At 47.4% G+C, this 24,146-nt stretch overlaps 3 long non-coding RNA genes across 6 annotated transcripts; 2 read left to right on the top strand and 1 right to left on the bottom strand.

Moving 5' to 3' along the window:
* Positions 1-9,688: 9,688 nt before the first annotated feature.
* Positions 9,689-15,530, bottom strand: LOC117438404 (uncharacterized). 4 transcript variants are annotated; one of them, XR_004550763.1, is made up of 5 exons: positions 14,896-15,083; positions 11,854-11,929; positions 10,563-10,679; positions 9,855-9,915; positions 9,689-9,742 (listed from the first exon to the last, which is right to left on the bottom strand). It is a non-coding gene; the product is annotated as an uncharacterized lncRNA (long non-coding RNA). The 4 variants fall into 4 exon arrangements; XR_004550762.1 differs by lacking the exon at positions 9,689-9,742 and having other exon boundaries at positions 9,753-9,915; XR_004550765.1 differs by lacking the exons at positions 9,689-9,742; positions 14,896-15,083 and adding an exon at positions 12,242-12,410 and having other exon boundaries at positions 9,753-9,915.
* A 1,492-nt stretch (positions 15,531-17,022) lies between these two features.
* Positions 17,023-17,953, top strand: LOC117438406 (uncharacterized). The gene is made up of 3 exons (XR_004550766.1): positions 17,023-17,153; positions 17,731-17,797; positions 17,908-17,953. It is a non-coding gene; the product is annotated as an uncharacterized lncRNA (long non-coding RNA).
* Positions 17,954-18,084: 131 nt separating this feature from the next.
* Positions 18,085-19,348, top strand: LOC117438407 (uncharacterized). Its single transcript, XR_004550767.1, has 2 exons — positions 18,085-18,132; positions 19,253-19,348. It is a non-coding gene; the product is annotated as an uncharacterized lncRNA (long non-coding RNA).
* Positions 19,349-24,146: the final 4,798 nt, after the last annotated feature.

Here is a 24,146-nt window from a genome sequence, read left to right as displayed (position 1 = left end):
CCTAACCCTAACCCTAACCCTAACCCTAACCCTAACCCTAACCCTAACCCTAACCCTAACCCTAACCCTAACCCTAACCCTAACCCTAACCCTAACCCTAACCCTAACCCTAACCCTAACCCTAACCCTAACCCTAACCCTAACCCTAACCCTAACCCTAACCCTAACCCTAACCCTAACCCTAACCCTAACCCTAACCCTAACCCTAACCCTAACCCTAACCCTAACCCTAACCCTAACCCTAACCCTAACCCTAACCCTAACCCTAACCCTAACCCTAACCCTAACCCTAACCCTAACCCTAACCCTAACCCTAACCCTAACCCTAACCCTAACCCTAACCCTAACCCTAACCCTAACCCTAACCCTAACCCTAACCCTAACCCTAACCCTAACCCTAACCCTAACCCTAACCCTAACCCTAACCCTAACCCTAACCCTAACCCTAACCCTAACCCTAACCCTAACCCTAACCCTAACCCTAACCCTAACCCTAACCCTAACCCTAACCCTAACCCTAACCCTAACCCTAACCCTAACCCCTAACCCTAACCCTAACCCTAACCCTAACCCTAACCCTAACCCTAACCCTAACCCTAACCCTAACCCTAGTGACGACCCTAGCCCTAGCGGCGACCCGGAACGGATCTACCTAGCACCTAATTTGCCTTGCCTTGCTGTCATCTATCATGTCTCATCTGCCATCTCTCAACTGCCATCTATCATCTGCCATCTATCATGTACCCAACTGTCATCATCTATCATCTACCATGGATCATGTACCCATCTATCATCTAGCATTGACTTACCTGGAAAATTGACTTACCTGGAAAATTGACTTACCTGCCAAAACATCATAGGGGTACAAAAACAACCCATACAAGTACAAGATACATAGTCCCTCCCATCCCCCCCCACCCTCTGCTTTTTCAGTTAAGGCAACAATTATAACAAGTTATATTCAGGGAGGAAAACATCATAGGGGTACAGAAACAACCTATACAAGATCAATAGTCCATCCCATCCACACTCACCCTCTCCCTTTTTAAGGCAACAATTATAACAAGTTACAATCAGGGAGGAAAACATCATAGGGGTACAGAAACAACCCATACAAGTACAACATCAATGGCCAGTCCCATCCACCCTCACCCTCTCCTTTTTCAATTAACACAACAAATACAACAAGTTACAGTCAGGGAGGAAAACATCATAGGGGTACAGAAACAACCTATACAAGATCAATAGTCCATCCCATCCACACTCACCCTCTCCCTTTTTAAGGCAACAATTATAACAAGTTACAATCAGGGAGGAAAACATCATAGGGGTACAGAAACAACCCATACAAGTACAACATCAATGGCCAGTCCCATCCACCCTCACCCTCTCCTTTTTCAATTAACACAACAATTACAACAAGTTACAGTCAGGGAGGAAAACATCATAGGGGTACAGAAACAACCCATACAAGATCAATAGTCCATCCCATCCACACTCACCCTCTCCCTTTTTAGGGCAACAATTATAACAAGTTACAATCAGGGAGGAAAACATCATAGGGGTACAGAAACAACCCATACAAGTACAACATCAATGGCCAGTCCCATCCACCCTCACCCTCTCCTTTTTCAATTAACACAACAATTACAACAAGTTACAGTCAGGGAGGAAAACATCATAGGGGTACAGAAACAACCCATACAAGATCAATAGTCCATCCAATCCAATCCCACCCTGTCCTTTTTCAGATAAGGCAACAATTATAACAAGTTACAGTCAGGGAGGAAAACATCATAGGGGTAGAGAAACAACCCATACAAGATCAATAGTCCATGCCATCCACCCTCACCCTCTCCTTTTTCAATTAACACAACAATTACAACAAGTTACAGTCAGGGAGGAAAAAATCATAGGGGTACAGAAACAACCAATACAAGTACAAGATCAATAGTCCATCCCATCCACCCTCACCCTCTTTTTCAATTAACACAACAAATATAAAAAGTTACAGTCAGGGAGGAAAACATCATAGGGGTACAGAAACAACCCATACAAGATCAATAGTCCATCCCATCCACCCTCACCCTCTCCTTTTTCAATTAACACAACAATTACAACAAGTTACAGTCATGGGAGGAAAAAATCATAAGGGGTGCAGAAACAACCAATACAAGTACAAGATCAATAGTCCCTCCCATCCACCCTCACCCTCTGCTTTTTCAGTTAAGGCAACAATTACAACAAGTTACAGTCAGGGAGGAAAAAATCATTGGGGTACAGAAACAACCAATACAAGCACAAGATCAATAGTCCATCCCATCCACACTCACCCTCTCACTTTTTAAGGCAACAATTATAACAAGTTATAATCAGGCAGGAAAACATCATAGGGGTACACAAACAACCCATACAAGTACAAGATCAATAGTCCCTCCCATCCACCCCCACCCTCTGCTTTTTCAGTTAAGGCAACAATTACAACAAGTTACAGTCAGGGAGGAAAAAATCATAGGGGTACAGGAACAACCAATACAAGTACAAGATCAATAGTCCATCCCATCCACCCTCACCCTCTCCTTTTTCAATTAACACAACAATTATAACAAGTTATATTCAGGGAGAAAAACATCATAGTGGTACAGAAACAATCCATACAAGATTAATAGTCCATCCCATCCACCCTCACCCTCTCCCTTTTTAAGGCAACAATTATAACAAGTTACAATCAGGCAGGAAAACATCATAGGGGTACAGAAACAAGCCATACAAGTACAACATCAATGGCCAGTCCCATCCACCCTCACCCTCTCCTTTTTCAATTAACACAACAATTACAACAAGTTACAGTCAGGGAGGAAAACATCATAGGGGTACAGAAACAACCCATACAAGATCAATAGTCCATCCAATCCACCCCCACCCTGTCCTTTTTCAGTTAAGGCAACAATTATAACAAGTTACAGTCAGGGAGGAAAACATCATAGGGGTACAGAAACAACCCATACAAGTACAACATCAATGGCCAGTCCCATCCACCCTCACCCTCTCCTTTTTCAATTAACACAACAATTACAACAAGTTACAGTCAGGGAGGAAAACATCATAGGGGTACAGAAACAACCTATACAAGATCAATAGTCCATCCCATCCACACTCACCCTCTCCCTTTTTAAGGCAACAATTATAACAAGTTACAATCAGGGAGGAAAACATCATAGGGGTACAGAAACAACCCATACAAGTACAACATCAATGGCAAGTCCCATCCACCCTCACCCTCTCCTTTTTCAATTAACACAACAATTACAACAAGTTACAGTCAGGGAGGAAAACATCATAGGGGTACAGAAACAACCCATACAAGATCAATAGTCCATCCAATCCAATCCCACCCTGTCTTTTTTCAGTTAAGGCAACAATTATAACAAGTTACAGTCAGGGAGGAAAACATCATAGGGGTACAGAAACAACCCATACAAGATCAATAGTCCATCCCATCCACCCTCAACCTCTCCTTTTTCAATTAACACAACAATTACAACAAGTTACAGTCAGGGAGGAAAACATCATAGGGGTACAGAAACAACCTATACAAGATCAATAGTCCATCCAATCCACCCCCATCCTGTCCTTTTTCAGATAAGGCAACAATTATAACAAGTTACAGTCAGGGAGGAAAACATCATAGGGGTACAGAAACAACCCATACAAGATCAATAGTCCATCCCATCCACCCTCACCCTCTCCTTTTTCAATTAACACAACAATTACAACAAGTTACAGTCAGGGAGGAAAAAATCATAGGGGTACAGAAACAACCAATACAAGTACAAGATCAATATTCCATCCCATCCACCCTCACCCTCTCCTTTTTCAATTAACACAACAATTATAACAAGTTACAGTCAGGGAGGAAAACATCATAGGGGTACAGAAACAACCCATACAAGATCAATAGTCCATCCCATCCACCCCCACCCTCTTTTTCAATTAACACAACAAATATAACAAGTTACAGTCAGGGAGGAAAACATCATAGGGGTACAGAAACAACCCATACAAGATCAATAGTCCATCCCATCCACCCTCACCCTCTCCTTTTTCAATTAACACAACAATTACAACAAGTTACAGTCATGGGAGGAAAAAATCATAAGGGGTGCAGAAACAACCAATACAAGTACAAGATCAATAGTCCCTCCCATCCACCCTCACCCTCTGCTTTTTCAGTTAAGGCAACAATTACAACAAGTTACAGTCAGGGAGGAAAAAATCATAGGGGTACAGGAACAACCAATACAAGTACAAGATCAATAGTCCATCCCATCCACCCTCACCCTCTCCTTTTTCAATTAACACAACAATTACAACAAGTTATATTCAGGGAGAAAAACATCATAGTGGTACAGAAACAATCCATACAAGATTAATAGTCCATCCCATCCACCCTCACCCTCTTTTTCAATTAACACAACAATCATAACAAGTTACAGTCAGGGAGGAAAACATAGGGGTACAGAAACAACCTATACAAGATGAATAGTCCATCCCATCCACACTCACCCTCTCCCTCTTTAAGGCAACAATTATAACAAGTTATAATCAGGCAGGAAAACATCATAGGGGTACAGAAACAAGCCATACAAGTACAACATCAATGGCCAGTCCCATCCACCCTCACCCTCTCCCTCTCCCTTTTCAGTTCAGACAATAAGTACAACAAGTTAAAGTCTGGGAGAAAAACATTATAGAGGTACAAAAACAACCCATACAAGATCAATAGTCCCTCCCATCCACCCCCGGCCACTCCGTTTTCAGTTAAGGCAACAATTATAACAAGTTATAGTCAGGGAGGGAAACATTATAGGGGTACAGAATCAACCCATACAAGATCAATAGTCCATCCCATCCACACTCACCCTCTCCCTTTTTAAGGCAACAATTATAACAAGTTATAATCAGGGAGGAAAACATCATAGGGGTACAGAAACAACCCATACAAGTACAACATCGATGGCCAGTCCCATCCACCCTCACCCTCTCCTTTTTCAGTTCAGACAACAAGTACAACAAGTTATAGCCTGGGAGAAAAACATCATAGTGGTACAGAAACAACCCATACTGTTGGGGGTCGAGCATGGGCGCTTGAACAGGCCTACAGCAAGCTGTGAGAAAGTGAACTTATGACCCCAGGTTAAAAGAAGAAGAAGTGTCAAGATCAGCAAAACAGGAATGCAATAACAGGATGCCAGTAATTGCAGAAGCATGATGTAACGCTAAGCTGAAGCGAAGGTGTGAAACCAATCAGGAGAGGTAAAGGGGAGCGTGTATCCCTCGTGGGCAAAGTGAAGCAGCCAATCAAGTAATGCGTGATCGTGTGTAAGACAGTATATTAAGAGCAGCCTTGTAATCAATAAACGGAGCATTTTGTGAACCTACATCATATCGGTGTTTTCTCCCCTCCACCTGGCCGCGGCATTTTGGTGACACCGACGTGATACCAGGAGAGAGAGAGACCGTGGACGAGAGAAGGTGGAGATCCCGGCTGCCTGAGAGAGGCAGGCTGCCCGAGAGAGGCAGGAAAAGAGGTCAAATTACGTGGCCACGGCTGACCGGTGAGTCAGGCAGACTGCGGTCTGGTTCGGGATGGGTTTCGCTGTATCAGCGATAGAAAAGGCTACGACAGAAGGAGTGCTATGCGTAGCGAAGAAAACAGGGTACTCGATACCCCGACAGGAACTTGTGGACTTTTTATTTTGGTGCCGACGAAGGGGGTTGTTAGAAAATACTGGACAGTTATTCTCCAAAGATCAATGGCGTAAGATAGGGGAAGAATTGTGGGAGTCGGTGAAGCTTTTAATCTCGAGACTTGGGAGAAAATTACTAAGGAAGAAGCCCCTGATTTATGGATGTTTTCAGTCCTTCCTAAGGTGAAGGGAGCAACCCTTAAAGAGACAGACCTAAAGTTAATGTTGAAATGGTTGAAGACACGTTACCCAGAGATTTATGAGTCTACCGGATTTGAGATATCCTTGTGGAATGGGGCAGGAGTTAAGCTGTGGAATGCAGCCACGAAAGGCAATGATGCTGTGAAAAGTTTGTTAGTCATTTGGAGAACTGTTTTAGAGATGTTAAAGTAAAAAAAAAAATGAGATCATGGAGATCAGCGTGCCCCCCCCCCCTCCCCCCCCCGAACCTCCACTGGTTGCCGCTGCAGCAGCGAAGACTGAGGACGGGGATGAAGACGATCCTTTCGACCTGAGCCCTATTGACCCCGAGATGGAGCCTGTGCACGTTTATCAGTTTGCTGTTGCTGCTCCTGAGATTCTGATGCCTGATAATGCCGATGCTGACCTGGATGGTGCTTTTGACCTGGAGCCTATTCATCCGGAAAAGAAGCCTGATTTATATCCCCCATATCCTCATGATAAATGGGTAGCTGTAAAGGGAGAAGTGAGATGGGTGGGGGATGTGGATGTATTGCACGGTTTCCCATGGTGTGTGTGCTTCCCACCCAAGATGGGATGGTCTCTTGTATGCTCTTATCAGGGGTATCGGGCAGAATGTGTAAGACCGTGGAGTTGGGACCCCGTATACTACTCCTTTGATACAGTCTCTCTGTGACACTCATGTACTAGAAGTTGGTAAATATAAGTATGTCCACGTTTCTATCTACCCTTGGAAACCTTTATAGATATTGCTGGCAACTTCCTCCAACATAGGCTGGCCACCTGTGTAGGAACGAGTGTGCATTTTGGTCAGTAAAAAAGCCCAAGCCTCATGCGATGTGAGGGAGGCAGAGCCTCTGTGGGGACGCCCGCTAAGGTTGAGCCTGCCACCTTGCACTGTGATGATGCTTCTCGGAGCTGGTTTCCTGATAGTCTTTACAGGGTCCTTGTGCCACGTCCTGTATGTGGGACTGTGTAGTGGGAACAATGATTGTCTGGATTTTGTGTTTCAAATATTGTAGTTGTGTGGAGTGTGCTTGCGGGATCCCATATGTGTGTGTGTGTGTGTCTGTGTGTGTGTGTGATGAGGGCAGACAGTGTTCTGTATATTTTTTGTTGTCAGGTTCATGTAAAAGTTTTAACAGGTAGCAGTTTAACCTTTCGGGCAAGAAAAGGTTAATGCAAAAGCGCAGTTGCCGATAGGCCGGTGGTTTTAGCTGTGCAAAGCAGGGTGAGCAACTTTGAAAAAAAAAAACCAACAACAACAAAAAAAAAACAACAACAAAAAAAATCACTTGAGGGCAACTGAAAATTAACAGCTTGAATATGCATGCTTGTAAAGTAGCTATTATTAGAGGTTGTGATTTTGTGTATAAAACCACCTGTATTTACTAGCCAGTTGCTAATAAGAAACTATACGTTGTATTGTATGGATTTGTCACTTGTAAAAGAGATGTTAAAGAAAGCAAATTTGCAGTAGCTGCTAGAAAATACTAAGGCAAAAGCTAGAAAGATTCTAAGATGATGGTACTGTTATAAAGCAAGTAATGGAACAAATTAAGAGGGTGGGAGAACTCCACTGGTAAGAAGTTTCTTTGGTTAGTCCCTCGCTGCCATTAGCATCTTCAACATGCTGATGCACTCTGTGATAGTTACTCTGCTAATGTAAATCTGTGTGTGCTTTGCTGTAGTAGTGACTTGTTACTGGGTTAAGCAGGTGAAACTCTGCATTGACAACAAGGTGCAAGGACAGAGATTGACCAAATGCCTGCTACCACAGTCAAGGGCAAGACTGGGTTGGCCTCTGTGATTGCCACCAAGAAGAACCTTTAGCTTCGCTGCTGGCTGCAACCCAGCAGGCGTAGAGCAGTGGAGACACATGTCATGCCAGACCTTGATGTGAGGGATGGCCTCCGCTGTTATCAGAGAGCCATCCAGGAGAAAAAGGGTAGGCCCAGCTGTGTACAGCTATCAACAGGACCATACTGGCTGCCAGCAAAACATACCAAGCCGCAGAACTCAACCACATAAAGAAACAGCAATGGTAGAAATCTTTGTAAAATCTTTGTAATATCTGTGCCATTATGTGTGACCACGGGTAATGGAAAAGTATACTGAGCATATCTGTTAAATCCCAACTATTCCAACCTGTTACATGGTGTGTAGGATTCACTGATATGCCACATGTTATAAAGGTTCAAGTGACTTCAAATCAGACTAATCTTACTGAAATAATGCTACCTAGAGTAGTGGGTTGTTATATTACACAAGTCAAGCAGTGATAGAGCAGACACAATAAATTGTCAAAAACTTTTCGTAAAACTAAAAAGGGGGAGATGTGGAGACAGTGTTCTCACAGGAAAATGAATATTTGGTACATGAGCTCTGAATAACTCTGAGGGATACAGCAAGGCCATGGGAGGCCCGAGGAAGCCTAAGCAAGCAAGATAAGAAGAAGCTGTAATTCACTGAGTTATGAGAACTGTGGACTGTTGGCAAGCATTCGACGTCAAGTTCTCACACCTGTGTTTAACCAATTATATGTTAGTCACTAAGGGTCTTCACGACAAGTATCCAATCATGATATGCCAAATTACTGTAGGTGTGTGTAAGCAATAGTATATAAGGAGTTGAAGCTTTGCAATAAATGGCTTTTAGTCTGATCAAAAAAAAAAAAAAAAGGGGGGGGGTGTAACTCCTTGACTGTTAACACTGTACAGTTTACTTCTGCAGCTGCTTCACATCCCCTTTGCATTAGAATGCTTCTGGGCATGTGTTGTATGAATCTTTCTGATCATTCTGAATCTATTCACAAGAATTTGTTTGAACTTAAAGAAAATATGAAAGAACTTACTGTAGAAACAAATCCTATAGACTCTTGGTAAAAATCGTTAGGAATAAGTAGTTGGTTAAGGAGTTTAATCATGATGTTTGGAGGACCAATAATGATTATGTTGTTAATTTTGTTTTTTGGACCTTGTCTGTTACAATGTATTATGCAACGCATGCAGCAGATGACAAACGCCTTATTTGAAAAAAGAGGGGGAGATGTTGGGGGTCGAGCATGGGCACTTGAAGAGGCCTACAGCAAGCTGTGAGAAAGTGAACTTATGACCCCAGGTTAAAAGAAGAAGAAGTGTCAAGATCAGCAAAACAGGAATGCAATAACAGGATGCCAGTAATTGCAGAAGCATGATGTAACGCTAAGCTGAAGCGAAGGCGTGAAACCAATCAGGAGAGGTAAAGGGGAGCGTGTATCCCTCGTGGGCAAAGTGAAGCAGCCAATCAAGTAATGCGTGATCACGTGTAAGACAGTATATTAAGAGCAGCTTTGTAATCAATAAACGGAGCATTTTGTGAACCTACATCGTATCGGTGTTTTCTCCCCTCCACCTGGCCGCGGCACCATACAAGATCAATAGTCCCTCCCATCCAGCCTCACCCTCTCCTTTTTCAGTTAAGGCAACTATTCTAACAAGTTACAGTCAGGGAGGAAAACATCATAAGGGTACAGAAACAACCCATACAAGTACAAAATCAATAGTCCCTCTCATCCACCCTCACCCTCTCCATTTTTTTATTAACACAACAAAAAGCATTTCTACAAGTCCGCACTCGTGCAATTCTTGCAGAGCCAAGGCCACGCAGTGAGCGATCCCAATACCCTGAGCCTTGTTGCTGGACAAGAAGATTCTTGGCAGGCATAAGCAAGGTCAATTGTCTTGTTATGCTTCTGTAATTTCCCATGTTTTCGTGCAGAGAATGATCTCTGCCAAGGCTATAGTTTCCCACTGTGTTTTTACAAATACAGTATTACAAAATACACAAATGCAATTTTACAAATACAAGAACAAACAAGTTATAAACATTAGCTTTGTAAACAGTAGTAACCTCTAGACTCACCAATTAGAGCTCAGTATCCAAGGTTGCTCAGCTTTCCCCTTGAGTCAGCTACATCCACCTGCTAAACATGCACAGAGTTACCCACATGAATTCAACCTAAATAGATTAGCCTAAAGAGAAAGAGGTTCAGTATCGCAGCAAAAACCTGGACATTTCTCAGCTTTGCAGAGCCTAACATTTACTCCCAACACAACCCTTTCTTCTACCCATTCCCCAAGAGCTATTCACACACCAAACCCGACGTTCATTTTCTCCTGCTCCACAGCTCCCTGCTGTGCTAAAAGACTTGCTAGTGTAGCTGAAAAAGGGACCTGTTCTTTCTGTGTGCTGACCGGCAGCACAACCAGACTATCGCAAGGAAATCGCAGAACAATTTACAGCTTAGCTGACTTTTAAAGATTCAAGAGCTTGGCCCAACAGGAGCTAAGCTTGTCTGACTGTTCCAAAGCAAACACCATTACATTTATAAGGAAGCAACCTATCCAAGGACACTGTGATACCAAAGAAAGGCAGTGCAAAAAAGCAGACAATGCTTCAGATGGAGCAAACCTCTGAAAAGTCAATGACTTCAAAAGAAGTGATTATGCTGCTGGACAAGGTAGTGCCTTTGCCCTGAGCTTTCAAAGCAGATCAGCAAGATACATGCTTGCCTCAGTGCTGAAGTTCCAGCTGAATGCACTGTTATTCTCTCTACTTCCACCTACTTACCAGAAGCAGCTTCCTCAGTATGCTCGTCCGCAGTGCCACATCTTCTTTTGCTGCGTCAAACACAAGGCCAGGAAGTGCATCCAGTAAGTAAACTCCCCAAGAGGTGAAGGACAGGAACTAATAAGAAAAAAAATAATTACTAAAATAGTTGCACTGAAGTAAAACAGAAAACTGATGTCAAAGCTGGAAACACAGTGCTCCAATCCCAAATCTGCTTCATGCCTTTAGCCCTTCCATTACCACTCTGCAGCCCCACGCAGTAGCTCACTCTAAACTGTACATGCATTCTCACTAGCTCCCGGTCAGTGGTACAGAGGGAAGGGACTGGGGCTTGACAAGGTCTGGTTTGTTCTCATTATGGTGACGGCGTATTGAAGCTCTCCGGCTTCCAGGCACAAAGGGGAAAATACTGTGACACGCCCTGACAACAGGGGGTCACGCTGCCAGGCCACCAGCAGCACAGGCAGCCATGCAGGCAGAGACCCAGATCCTGACTACAGGCAGGTCGCATTGCCTGCACCACGACTAAGTGGCTTGGCGCCGACTTTGGAAAGAAGGGGCGAGTCCAGACCATCCCTCCGCTCATGGACTTAGGGAAGACGCCCCTGATACTGCACAGAGACCTGCTCTCCTTCCAGGGAGGCTTAAGCTAAGCTGCAGCAATTTTAACAGGTGCCTAAAGGACAAGCTCACTCACTCCCTCACATTGATAGACAAGGACAAGACAAACACAAACCAACACGTCCCAAAAAGGGAGACGGTCTCTGTGCAGCCACTGTCCGGGGAGTCACCCTACTCACCAAGCAAGAGAGGAGAGCCTCAGACCATGCCCAGGGCTGCATGGAAGCCGGAGAGCTTCAACAGGCCAAGGTCCAGATGCTGTGACACGCCCTGACAACAGGGGGTCAGGCTGGGTAGGCCACCAGCAGGCAGAGAGCTGCTGGGGCAGAGGAGAGGGACAGGGAAATGGCCCTCCCCTGCTTACAGGGTGGCCTGGGGGTCCAAGAGAGCTCTATTTCCCCCTCGGGTGCGGAGACGCTGGCTCTCACCCTCCTTACAGGGTTGCCACGCTCTCCGGGCAACCAAAGGAGCAAGACGGCCAAAGGCCAAAACCAAGAGTAGCAAAGACCTGAGCCCTGCTTACAGGGAGGTCGCCCAGCACACAACGCTCCTCAGGGCCCCCCAAAGGTGCCATCATGCTCTTACGTGACCTCGCCCTGTGCCCACAGGGATTCCCTTTGCCCAGGGTGCCTTTCTCATGCCCCCTCTTCTGCCCGACGCCACTCCTCACCTCGCCGCTACACACGCCACCTCTTCTCTCTTCTCTTGACATGCAGCCTCTTCTTTTTTGATCTTCCAAGGTCAGGCTACATGCAAAATTACACAAAAATAAAAGTTCTTTGCTTCTTCAAGAAAGAAATAAACCTTAAAATCCCTTAAAATGTGGCTATACATTTATAAATAACCAGGTCCCCTATTATAATCAATATCTTATAGATATGATGTTCAAGTGAGAAGATATGCACAAAATGACCATAATTCCAGTGATTTGTACTTCTGAAGCAATTTTCCAGGTTCCCCATGTAAACCCATCCGATAAATAGAGGTATTCTAATGGAAAAAAAGTTTCCCAAGTATCCACTCTAGTCTAAAGACAAGTTCTCTCAGTGTCAGCTTACCACAAATAAATGATTGAGTTTAGCTCATAAATGTCATCTGAAAGCAAATTTAAGATTGCTGCCTCCAATTTCCATACTAAAATGGCAAGTTCCATGTTAAAGGCCACTGCCTGACACACAGGAAGAACCTTCTCCCAGTTTCACAACAAAGCTTTGGCACACAAGTACTTCAATTAACTAGGCAAGGATCTAATTACACTCCTTATAGAAAGGCTGATAGATACATGGGTTTATGTATTTCATTTTACAGTAACCAAAACTTAAACCTACCCATACACCTCAGAAACCATCACTGTTAAATTTTGCTCTCAAACATTTTTCTACCACAGCTTCCTTAACACAGATTTGATTAAGCATCACTGGGAAGTGTTCACGATTTCAGTTTCTGTGACTACTACTAGTAGCTTAGAGCTCTGTGCTCTGGTATAAACTGAGTACAGACTCTGGGACAGTAACTCCTCCAACACGAAGCTGGCATGAAACAAGAGGATTAAGTCTTATAGTAGTGCTATTACCACAAGGGTGTTGAGAGGTTAAGACTGGTGATAAGTGACAACAGCTTTTATTTAATCATCCACTTCAATGGGGTAAAAAAAGTCAAAAAAGTACTCATGTAAAAATTGAAGACTTTAAGAGCAAAGTAGAGCATATTGCCAGGAGAGCACAGATAGAGCATGTTACATCCTAGGAAGCTCATGCATAGAAGCCCTGATCATTACACTGCCCTGATTGGCACCAGTACAGAACATTATTTAACAGGTACCACCCATCAGGTTCTGCTTTTTTCATTTAGCATTTGCACTTCTGTCTCTCCAGCTTTGCTAAATTCTTGTTCCAAGCATACAACCTGCTTTTTCCAGATGAAAACACACCAAACTCAAGCAAGTATAAAACCCAGCAACAAATTTCCACAATAACAACAAATACTCCTCTCCTGCAGCAGCCATCAAAATCCATACATCCTACATGTAGGCTTTCTAGAACATACTACACTTCATTGCATTGCCCTATGGGAGAAACTAGGCAGCCACTATGCAGACAGCTGACTCAAACATGTCTATGAAAAGCCATCACCCAACAGTTAGCATGACATCGCACAAAAAAACTAACTCAGCTCTCTAGCTTCAATAAAGACCTAGAAACACCAATTGATTAAGAACTCCAGTAGATATTACATACCCAAAATTGAAAGTAATCAAGAATTTAGAAAGATCATTCTGTAACCCATTAAAATTTCCCCTCTTTTCACCCTAAGGGAACTTCTCCATGCAGGGAGGAAAATGGCCACCCCCCAGAGATGAGCAAGTCTCTTAAAACATGATCATGAACTTTTCAAGTGAGATGTGGAGCAGTTAAGTATAAAAATTAAACCCTGTGTTTGTTTATTTTCTATTAGTCTGTGAGTGATTTAAAGGTTTTCTCCTGATGAAGAAAAGAGCAGCTCAGAAGCTGAATGCCAACAAAACTGCTCAGCTCCCCTCCATGGGTTAAGAAAGGATCAAATACTGAATTGGGTAAAAGTCTGACAAGTACTAAATCCAAGAAAATTGCTCTCTGCTTCTGACCATCTAGGCAGGGAAAAAAAAAAAAAAAAAAAGCTTTTTGTTATTTCTAATTTCTAATGACATGCACAGTTAGAACCAAATGTAACAAGAGCTAGTACTTGGTACTGTTTTCCTCTCTCTCCCCATAACTTAATAGGCTAATCCTCTAGCACTTGTTTCTAGAAGCTGAGAATACCATGCTGTGTGCAGGTTATGCTCACTTAGAGGGCACAAAGACTCAAAAATATCTCAGGAGCCCCAGTCCTATGAAGAACTCAGTTTTATGACTAACCCTGTGAACCTGGGCCAAAATCAATTCGATAGAAGGTCCAAGTTATCTAGAGCCAATGCAGAAGCACAAAATAGGCTATTGTAACAAGGACTAACTTTATACAACTGTACATATACAAATAATCACAAGACATACTTTTTAACTACATCATATACATATAACAAAGGGTCTCAATGCATTAAATCTAGCACCACTGCTGTATAGCCTTAAACATCTCTTCAGCAATGTAATCATTACCACCACACAGGTATACTTCCTTTCCATAAGGCATTCCTTCCCCAACCAGCATAGAAACAGGGTTAGACACAGCTGCAGCCTCCCAGACAAAATGATTCACTCACTGCCCTGAAGCAAAGTAACAGAAACCTCACCAGGCTGAATAAGATGGACCAACACCTGCATCACTGGTTCAATCAGCTCTAGCAGGCCTTTAATTTACCTGAGAGAGCAAACACCATGCTAAGACATCTTTTCCTAGCCAAACCCAGAAAGTGCACTATTGCGTAGCTGTGCACACACAATAGTACTTGTTCAGTTATTGAGACATGTAGGAAGTTTGATTAGTATCTGAATGTTTGCTTTTAATATCCTTGCAGCTCCTGCTTAGTCTTATTCTGAAGGGCTTTTAGCACCTGGTAGTTGTAGCAACCCTGAGGAGCACTAGAGCACACAAACACACAAACTAGCTTCCAAATGCATTTGAGACACATCAATAGAAGTTATGTTTGCAAATATACATAGAAACGCTTAAACATGTTCAGCACACTGCTTTAAAAAGTAAAGTCTTATCAGTAAAAGTAGTAAGGCTCAACACTTACCTTGGTTTAGCTGCATTACAGATGACTGCTTGAGGCTGGCTGAAGCTCCTGGTAATGGATTTTGAACGGAGTTCTCTTTCTCCACCTCCTGTTTCAGAAGCCTCTTACTCTCTTTCGATGTACATCTTCCCATGTCTCTCCAATTAGCCAGTTAACTCAGTCAAACTGGGAGTTGTGTCAGCCTCAGCAAGACTACCCCCACAAGCTCGATATGAAACATTGCAATTAAAAGCCATTTCCAACTCCAATCACACATATAGCAGAGAAAGGGCACACCAACCCCACATACTTTGCCTTGCAGTGGTACTTCTGGGGCAGCACTTCATGGCACTTGGAAAACAAACATAATTTGCTCCTCAGACTGCAGGCCTTTACCTGCAGCTCTTCACTGTAGTGCCTCAAACAGGTCTAAAGAGTTAGTTCATAACTCAGCAGCCAAATATTTTGCTCAAGGCAAAGGAATCCGTGCAAAAGGCCCAGAGAAGCCCAGCTGTTCTCTGTGGATGAGGCAGTTGGTGAGGCAGAGCACACAGCACTCCCGGCTCCCTGGCAGGAGGCCCCTCTGGTGCCGCAGCACAGGCTCACCCTCAAAGCCGTGTCCTCCACACTGCCCACAAACCTTGCAGGGATCTCCATGGCCCTCAGGAAACAAGAGCAGACCAGGCCACCTCTGGGCTCCCACAGCAGGAGAAGAGACCTCTGCCAGCCTAGGCCCAATTTCAAGGTATCCAAGAAGAGAAGGTCCAGCAGCAGCCAAGTCCAGCCAGGAGTCTATCAGGCTTGTGAACAAGCAGCAATCCAGTCCACAAATCACCATCAGGTCCAGCAATGGCCAAGCTGCTCTATAATCATAGAGAAGATCAAGCCGGGCAGTCAATCTGAAGTCCAGATTAAGAATCTTCACAGGCACGGACAGAGCTGAAGAGCAGCATTCCTCCAACAGAGTTCTAAAGAAAACTGAGGCACAGAGCTCGGTTTAAATAGGGCTCCTGGGTGTGGTCTGGTGCACAGGTGAGGCTGTTTAGGGTCATTAAGGCTTACTAATGCCCTCAGTGCCTTAACGAGGCACCTGAGAGCAATGGAAAATTCTAGTTCTATCCACAGGGCCCACAGAGTGAGGTGTGATTGCAGTGTTGTGATGGGGTTTTGTTCCATCTGTTAGCTGGTTGGTCTTCTTCCTCACCTAGCCCCAGAGACATTCTATCAAATGAATGTTCTGTGCATGAGAAGACACAACCACGCAACCACTTCATTTGTGTGTGATTCAGTAAATCCTCTTGGAGACTTTATGATTCTGTTCAGCTATGGGAGACTTTGGAAGAGTGGGTACATAAACACAACCCTCAGGAAGGCACACACCATTCTGAATGGGCAGTTCCTAATAGCCCCTGTACTGTTTATTCCACATTAATTTCACCCTACAATGAAGTAAGGTGTTCACTTTCCATTCAGATCTGAATAGAAATTTAAGACAGAATTTTTATTCTACCCATTCCTTACTAGTTTTAAACTGGTTTTGGTTACCTCTTAGATATTTATGGTCTTTTCTGTCCTGTTTTAAGCTGCTCTTGCCTATTTCTAATCTGCTTCAGGCTACCCATTTCTAACCTGGTCTTGCCCTTTCCTAGCTTGGTTTAACTCCTGTATGGTCATTTTTTATCTTACTCTTCTCCATTTCTAAACCTTTTTTAGATTCTTTTGGCAAATTGTAAACAATGGAGAGGCTTTTCCATCTTATTCTGCCCATTCCTTACTAGTTTTAAGCTGGTTTTGGCTCCTTCTTCAATATTTGTGGTCTTTTCTGGCCTGTTTTAAGCTGCTCTTGCCTATTTCTAATCTGCAGAGGCTTGAAGCAAGGCTCTGTGGCAGAGATGCAGAGCAGCCGGCAGACACTCTTGCAGCCCCCACAGTGATCCCATAAGGATGACATGACAATGATCGGGGGGCTGGGAGGGTGGGGGGGGGCGTTTCGGCTGTGGGCGCCGCTTGCTGTTGCCATCTTGTGTCCAGGTTAGGTACTGCAGCCCTGCCTCCGCGCATGAGCCGTGGTGCTCCCTGTCCCTGGAAGTGGCCAGTGTCACGTGGTGCCCGTCGGTTTCCGGCGGGCTGTAGCAAGTGCCGCTCCATGCGTCCGCAGTCCGGTGGCCGCCCGCCGGCTCCGGTCCCTCCGCGCCGTTTTGGTGTGGCAGGCGCAGCCCCCGGGAGCAGCATGGCGGCGGGCAGGGTCCGGGTCCAGGTCCGGGTCCCGGCAGCAGCAGGTGAGAGCCGAGCCCACCGCGGGGCCGGGCTTACCGGGGAGGGGAGCGGGCCCGGCTGCCCGGCCGTGCCTTGGGCGTGCGCAGAGGGGCCTCTCCTGCCTGCTGGCCGCTCGGCACGGGAAGCCTCTCGGTGCTCGGTACTGAGGGGAGTGAAGGCACGGGGGGGGGGGAGGCGGTTACCTGGAGGTCCGTAATTCACACTGTACCTGCATTGGGAGGGAAAGGGGCCAGGGTTGAAATAGCTGTTTCTAAAGCAGCCAAGGCGTTCCCTGCTTGTTTTCTCTGATCTAATCTTGTACTTAGTTGGGAAATGAGACTGTTGACTGTAGCTTTAAGGTGCTGAAGGATCTGGAGACTGGGATTCTCGGAGAAATGAGAAGGGGGAAGGGTGCATTGCCCTCCTTTTGTTCTGCACACAGACCTTGCTGGGCTGAGCCCTCGGGGAGGCCAGCTCATCCCAGCCTTTCTGTTAAGGACTTCAGTTGCTGCTGTTGCTCTCCTGCTTTCTCCCGTCTTTGGACAACTGCTTAGCTCCAGTAAAGCCATCAGGTTTCTTCATAAATGCTTCCTATTCCAGATGCAGAGGCAGCTCAAGCACAGGCCCTCGCTAATGGTGCAGTGGCTGCGGCTGTTGGGTTTCATAGGTAAGAACTTTTGTTGGGGATTGTCTCTCCTGTGAAATGCTTGCATGGGATTTGTCCAATAAAAAATCCCTCACTGTTCTCTTTTCTCCACTGCTTGGCTGTGAGAGCAGGAAGCAGCAGAATCCGTGGCAGAGATAGATAAAGAAGAGCACGGGGAAGAAGCAAGCCCAGATGGCAGGGAGAAAGAGAACCAGCAGTATCCAGGTCAGGCAGAAACGGCCCCTCCCAGAGCAGAGTCCCAACAGCTGAGAAGCTGGAGCATCATGCCCAGGGAATGGATCTTGCATGTTGGCTGTCTGAGAAGCTGCACAGTGAGAAACGGTCGCTAGGTTCAGGTAAGCCTCAGTAAGACTAATTCTAAACAATTAACAGGCATTTCCATTTTACTTCATCCCATTCCTGACTAGTTTTAAGCTATTTTTGGTTACTTAAGTATTTATGGCCATTTCTGTCCTGTTTTAGGCTGCTCCTGCCTATTTCTAATCTGCTTCAGGCTATTTCTAACCTCTTGATGCCCATTTCTAATTCTTCTGAAGCCATTCTGGCAGTTTCCAAATCATTTTGGTCCATTTCCTACCCATTTCTAGCCTGGTCTTGCCCTTTCCTAGCTTGGTTTAACTCCTGTATGTATGAGGTGTGTACTTAGCCCCTGATTCCAAGAAGATGCCGTAACATGGCTGTTTCTAACTCATTTATGACTACTTCTAAACTGTTTTATTTGCTATTTCTAAATTCTTTCTGCCATTTCTAACCCGTGTTTGGTGACTTCTAACCCTTTTAAAGCCATTTCTTAAAATTTCCCTCTTTTCTCACTCTGTTTAAGCAACTTTTTTATTTTTCTAACCCATTTTTTCCCATTTGTCAGCAGCTTTAAGCCATTTTTGACCATTTCTAACACAATTTTGGCCACTTCTAACTAGATTTAAACCCATTTTTAGCCATTTGCAACCCTTATGTGTCCAATTCTAACCTGGTTTAAGACATTTTGTCCATTTCTAAACTATTTTTTCTTCTAACCAATTTTTTTGCCACTTCAAACACATTTTTGCCCATTTCTGAACCTGGTTTAAGCCATTTTTCCCCATTTCTACCCTATTTAAGCCATTTTAGTGTATTTCTAAACAATTCATGGCCATTTCTATCCCAGTTTTGCCCATTTCTTACCAGTTTTAAGCCGTTTTTGGCAATTTCTAACCCATCTTTCCCTTTTCTAACCCCTTTAATCTTTTTTTGGGGCTATTTCTGACCAGTCTGTGGCTGTTTCTGTCCCAAATTTATCCACATCTCCCGCATTGTAAGCCATTTTTGCCCACTTCTAACCCATTTTTACCCATTTCTTGCTTGTTTTAATCCATTTTGGGCCACTTGTGTTCCACTTTGGACCATTTGTAAGGTGTTTTGAACCATTTTTTTAATTTTCTAACCCATGTTTGCCCATTTCTTACCTCATTTTAGGTATGGGACGCCTAAAAAACGTTACTGAAAGAGAATAAAAGACAAGGACAGCTGGAAAAAACATGAATGAAAAAGGAAATAAATAAAACGCGTAAAGAAAATAAAAAGCAAAAGAGAAGAATGTGATTATAAATCCCCACAAAGCAATAAAAGTCTGAAAGAGACTCGAATAAAAGTTCCCTGAGCAACTTTGCCCCAGCCCCAATATTGCAAACTGTCCCCACTCAGCAGCTGGGGTCCCCGGAGGCTGTCAACGGGGAGGGGAGCGGCCGTTGCTCTCAGGCCGTTGCTTCTGCAGCGTGTGCTGCCACCTCGTGTCTAAGCGTCGGTACTGCAGGAGCTGGAGGTGGGGGGGGGCACGGCGTAGCTCGGGGCACTGCTCGCTGCTGCCATCCTGTGTCCAAAGCTCGGTACTGCAGGTGCCGGAGATGCGGGAGGGGAAGCAAAGGGGTGGCTCAGAGCAACGGGAGCTGCCGCCCTCCTGTGGCCAAAACTACGAAGTGCACCACAAGAGCGCGAAGCCGCCCGAAGGGAACCGAGCGGAGCCGAAGCCGCCTGAGGGGGACGGAGCCAGCCGGAGGGACCAGAGTGGCTTCCATGGGGTCCCCGGGGAGCCGACAGCTGCCATTGCCCCCCCGTGTGCCTCCGCCGAGTCCCATTACCTGCCATGATTCGCCTCGCCTCGGTCCGGTACGGTCCCGCCCCGGCTCGGCGGCACCCCTCCACACCCCGATTGGCTGGGACGCCTGTCAGTCACTCTTAGTCCCGGCCCGCTTCCGTTCCGCTTCTACACGGGCCTCCCCACTCCTCTGATTGGCTGCGGCGCTTGTCAATCACTCTTAGTCCTGCCCGGCTCCGGCGGCGCCCCCCCACTCCTCTGATTGGCTGCTGTGCACGTGACAAGCTGCTAGCCACGCCCTTCGCGGGCGGCGCCCCCCACTCCTCTGATTGGCTGAGGCGCCACCCGCGCAGCGGCCTTTCTTCACCGTGCGCAGTACCGAACATTGGCCACATGATGGCAGCATCAGTCGTCTCTCGGCACCGCACCTCCGCTTTCCCGACCGGGTTTGCCGCGGATTGCCCCCCGAAGGACACACGGTAGAACCGGACAGTGGCCCCCAGCCGCTTTCCCTAACCCTAACCCTAACCCAAAGTGGGTACCCTAACCCTAATGTCGGGAAGAGTGCACCCTAACCCTGATGTCGGAAAGTGGGTACCCTAACCCTAATGTCGGGAAGAGTGCACCCTAACCCTAATGCCGGAAAGTGGGTACCCTAACCCTAATGTCGGGAAGGGGGCACCCCAGCCATAATGTCAGACTGAGGGCACCCTAACCATAATGTCGGGAAGAGGGCACCCTAGCCCTAATGATGTCGGAAAGGCGGGGGGGCCCTAACCCTAATGTCGGAAAGGGGGGGACCCTAACCCTAATGCCGGAAAGTGGGTACCCTAACCCTAATGTCGGGAAGGGGGCACCCCAGCCATAATGTCAGACTGAGGGCACCCTAGCCCTAATGTCGGGAAGAGGGCACCCTAGCCCTAATGATGTCGGAAAGGGGGGGGGGCCCTAACCCTAATGTCGGAAAGGGGGGACCCTAACCCTAATGCCAGAAAGTGGGTACCCTAACCCTAATGTCGGGAAGGGGGCACCCCAGCCATAATATCAGACTGAGGGCACCCTAACCCTAATGTCGGGAAGAGGGCACCCTAGCCCTAATGTCGGAGAGGGGGGGGGGGGCCCTAACCCTAATGTCGGAAAGGGGGGACCCTAACCCTAATGCCGGAAAGTGGGTACCCTAACCCTAATGTCGGGAACGGGGCACCCCAGCCATAATGTCAGACTGAGGGCACCCTAACCCTAATGTCGGGAAGAGGGCACCCTAGCCCTAATGTCGGAAAGGGGGGGGGGGCCCTAACCCTAATGTCGGAAAGGGGGGACCCTAACCCTAATGCCGGAAAGTGGGTACCCTAACCCTAATGTCGGGAAAGGGGCACCCCAGCCATAATGTCAGACTGAGGGCACCCTAGCCCTAATGTCGGAAAGGGGGGGGGGGCCATAACCCTAATGTTGGAAAGGGGGGACCCTAACCCTAATGCCGGAAAGTGGGTACCCTAACCCTAATGTCGGGAAGGGGGCACCCCAGCCATAATATCAGACTGAGGGCACCCTAACCCTAATGTCGGGAAGAGGGCACCCTAGCCCTAATGTCGGAAAGGGGGCACCCTAGCCTTAATGTCGGAAAGGGGGGGGGAGCCCTAACCCTAATGTCAGAAAGGGGGGACCCTAACCCTAATGCCGGAAAGTGGGTACCCTAACCCTAATGTCGGGAAGGGGACACCCCAGCCATCATGTCAGACTGAGGGCACCCTAACCCTAATGTCGGGAAGAGGGCACCCTAGCCCTAATGTCGGAAAGGGGGGGGGGGCCCTAACCCTAATGTCGGAAAGGGGGGACCCTAACCCTAATGCCGGAAAGTGGGTACCCTAACCCTAATGTCGGGAAGGGGGCACCCCAGCCATCATGTCAGACTGAGGGCACCCTAACCCCAATGTCGGGAAGAGGGCACCCTAGCCCTAATGTCGGAGATGGGGGGGGGCCCTAACCCTAATGTTGGAAAGGGGAGACCCTAACCCTAATGCCAGAAAGTGGGTACCCTAACCCTAATGTCGGGAAGGGGGCACCCCAGCCATCATGTCAGACTGAGGGCACCCTAACCCTAATGTCGGGAAGAGGGCACCCTAGCCCTAATGTCGGAGGGGGGGGGGGGGCCCTAACCCTAATGTCGGAAAGGGGGGACCCTAACCCTAATGCCGGAAAGTGGGTACCCTAACCCTAATGGCGAGAAGGGGGCACCCCAGCCATAATGTCAGACTGAGGGCACCCTAACCCTAATGTCGGGAAGAGGGCACCCTAGCCCTAATGTCGGAGGGGGGGGGGGGCCCTAACCCTAATGTCGGAAAGGGGGGACTCTAACCCTAATGCCGGAAAGTGGGTACCCTAACCCTAATGTCGGGAAGGGGGCACCCCAGCCATAATGTCAGACTGAGGGCACCCTAACCCTAATGTCGGGAAGAGGGCACCCTAGCCCAAATGATGTCGGAAAGGGGGGGGGCCGTAACCCTAATGTCGGAAAGGGGGGGACCCTAACCCTAATGCCGGAAAGTGGGTACCCTAACCCTAATGTCGGGAAGGGGGCACCCCAGCCATAATGTCAGACTGAGGGCACCCTAGCCCTAATGTCGGGAAGAGGGCACCCTAGCCCTAATGATGTCGGAAATGGGGGGGGGGGGCCCTAACCCTAATGTCGGAAAGGGGGGACAGTAACCCTAATGCCAGAAAGTGGGTACCCTAACCCTAATGTCGGGAAGGGGGCACCCCAGCCATAATATCAGACTGAGGGCACCCTAACCCTAATGTCAGGAAGAGGGCACCCTAGCCCTAATGTCGGAAAGGGGGGGGGGGGCCCTAACCCTAATGTCGGAAAGGGGGGACCCTAACCCTAATGCCGGAAAGTGGGTACCCTAACCCTAATGTCGGGAAGGGGGCACCCCAGCCATAATGTCAGACTGAGGGCACCCTAGCCCTAATGTCGGAAAGGGGGGGGGGGGCCATAACCCTAATGTTGGAAAGGGGGGACCCTAACCCTAATGCCGGAAAGTGGGTACCCTAACCCTAATGTCGGGAAGGGGGCACCCCAGCCATAATATCAGACTGAGGGCACCCTAACCCTAATGTCGGGAAGAGGGCACCCTAGCCCTAATGTCGGAAAGGGGGGGGGGGCCCTAACCCTAATGTCGGAAAGGGGGGACCCTAACCCTAATGCCGGAAAGTGGGTACCCTAACCCTAATGTCGGTAAGGGGGCACCCCAGCCATAATGTCAGACTGAGGGCACCCTAACCCTAATGTCGGGAAGAGGGCACCCTAGCCCTAATGTCGGAACGGGGGGGGGGGCCCTAACCATAATGTCGGAAAGGGGGGACCCTAACCCTAATGCCGGAAAGTGGTTACCCTAACCCTAATGTCGGGAAGGGGGCACCCCAGCCATAATGTCAGACTGAGGGCACCCTAACCCTAATGTCGGGAAGAGGGCACCCTAGCCCTAATGTCGGAAAGGGGGGGGGGGGCGCTAACCCTAATGTCGGAAAGGGGGGACCCTAACCCTAATACCGGAAAGTGGGTACCCTAACCCTAATGTCGGGAAGGGGGCACCCTAGCCCTAATGTCGGAAAGGGGGGGGGGGGGCCCTAACCCTAATGTCGGAAAGGGGGGACCCTAACCCTAATGCCGGAAAGTGGGTACCCTAACCCTAATGTCGGGAAGGGGACACCCCAGCCATAATGTCAGACTGAGGGCACCCTAACCCTAATGTCGGGAAGAGGGCACCCTAGCCCTAATGTCGGAAAGGGGGGGGGGCCCCTAACCCTAATGTTGGAAAGGGGGGACCCTAACCCTAATGCCAGAAAGTGGGTACCCTAACCCTAATTTCGGGAAGGGGGCACCCCAGCCATCATGTCAGACTGAGGGCACCCTAACCCCAATGTCAGGAAGAGGGCACCCTAGCCCTAATGTCGGAAAGGGGGGGGGGGGCCCTAACCCTAATGTCGGAAAGGGGGGACCCTAACCCTAATGCCGGAAAGTGGGTACCCTAACCCTAATGTCGGGAAGGGGGCACCCCAGCCATCATGTCATACTGAGGGCACCCTAACCCTAATGTCGGGAAGAGGGCACCCTAGCCCTAATGTCGGAGAGGGGGGGGCCCTAACCCTAATGTCGGAAAGGGGGGACCCTAACCCTAATGCCGGAAAGTGGGTACCCTAACCCTAATGTCGGGAAGGGGGCACCCCAGCCATCATGTCAGACTGAGGGCACCCTAACCCCAATGTCGGGAAGAG

Source organism: Melopsittacus undulatus, unplaced genomic scaffold (assembly GCF_012275295.1).
Source record: "Melopsittacus undulatus isolate bMelUnd1 unplaced genomic scaffold, bMelUnd1.mat.Z mat_scaffold_243_arrow_ctg1, whole genome shotgun sequence".
NCBI lineage: Eukaryota > Metazoa > Chordata > Aves > Psittaciformes > Psittaculidae > Melopsittacus > Melopsittacus undulatus.
This window is presented reverse-complemented; position numbering and strand designations above follow the sequence as displayed.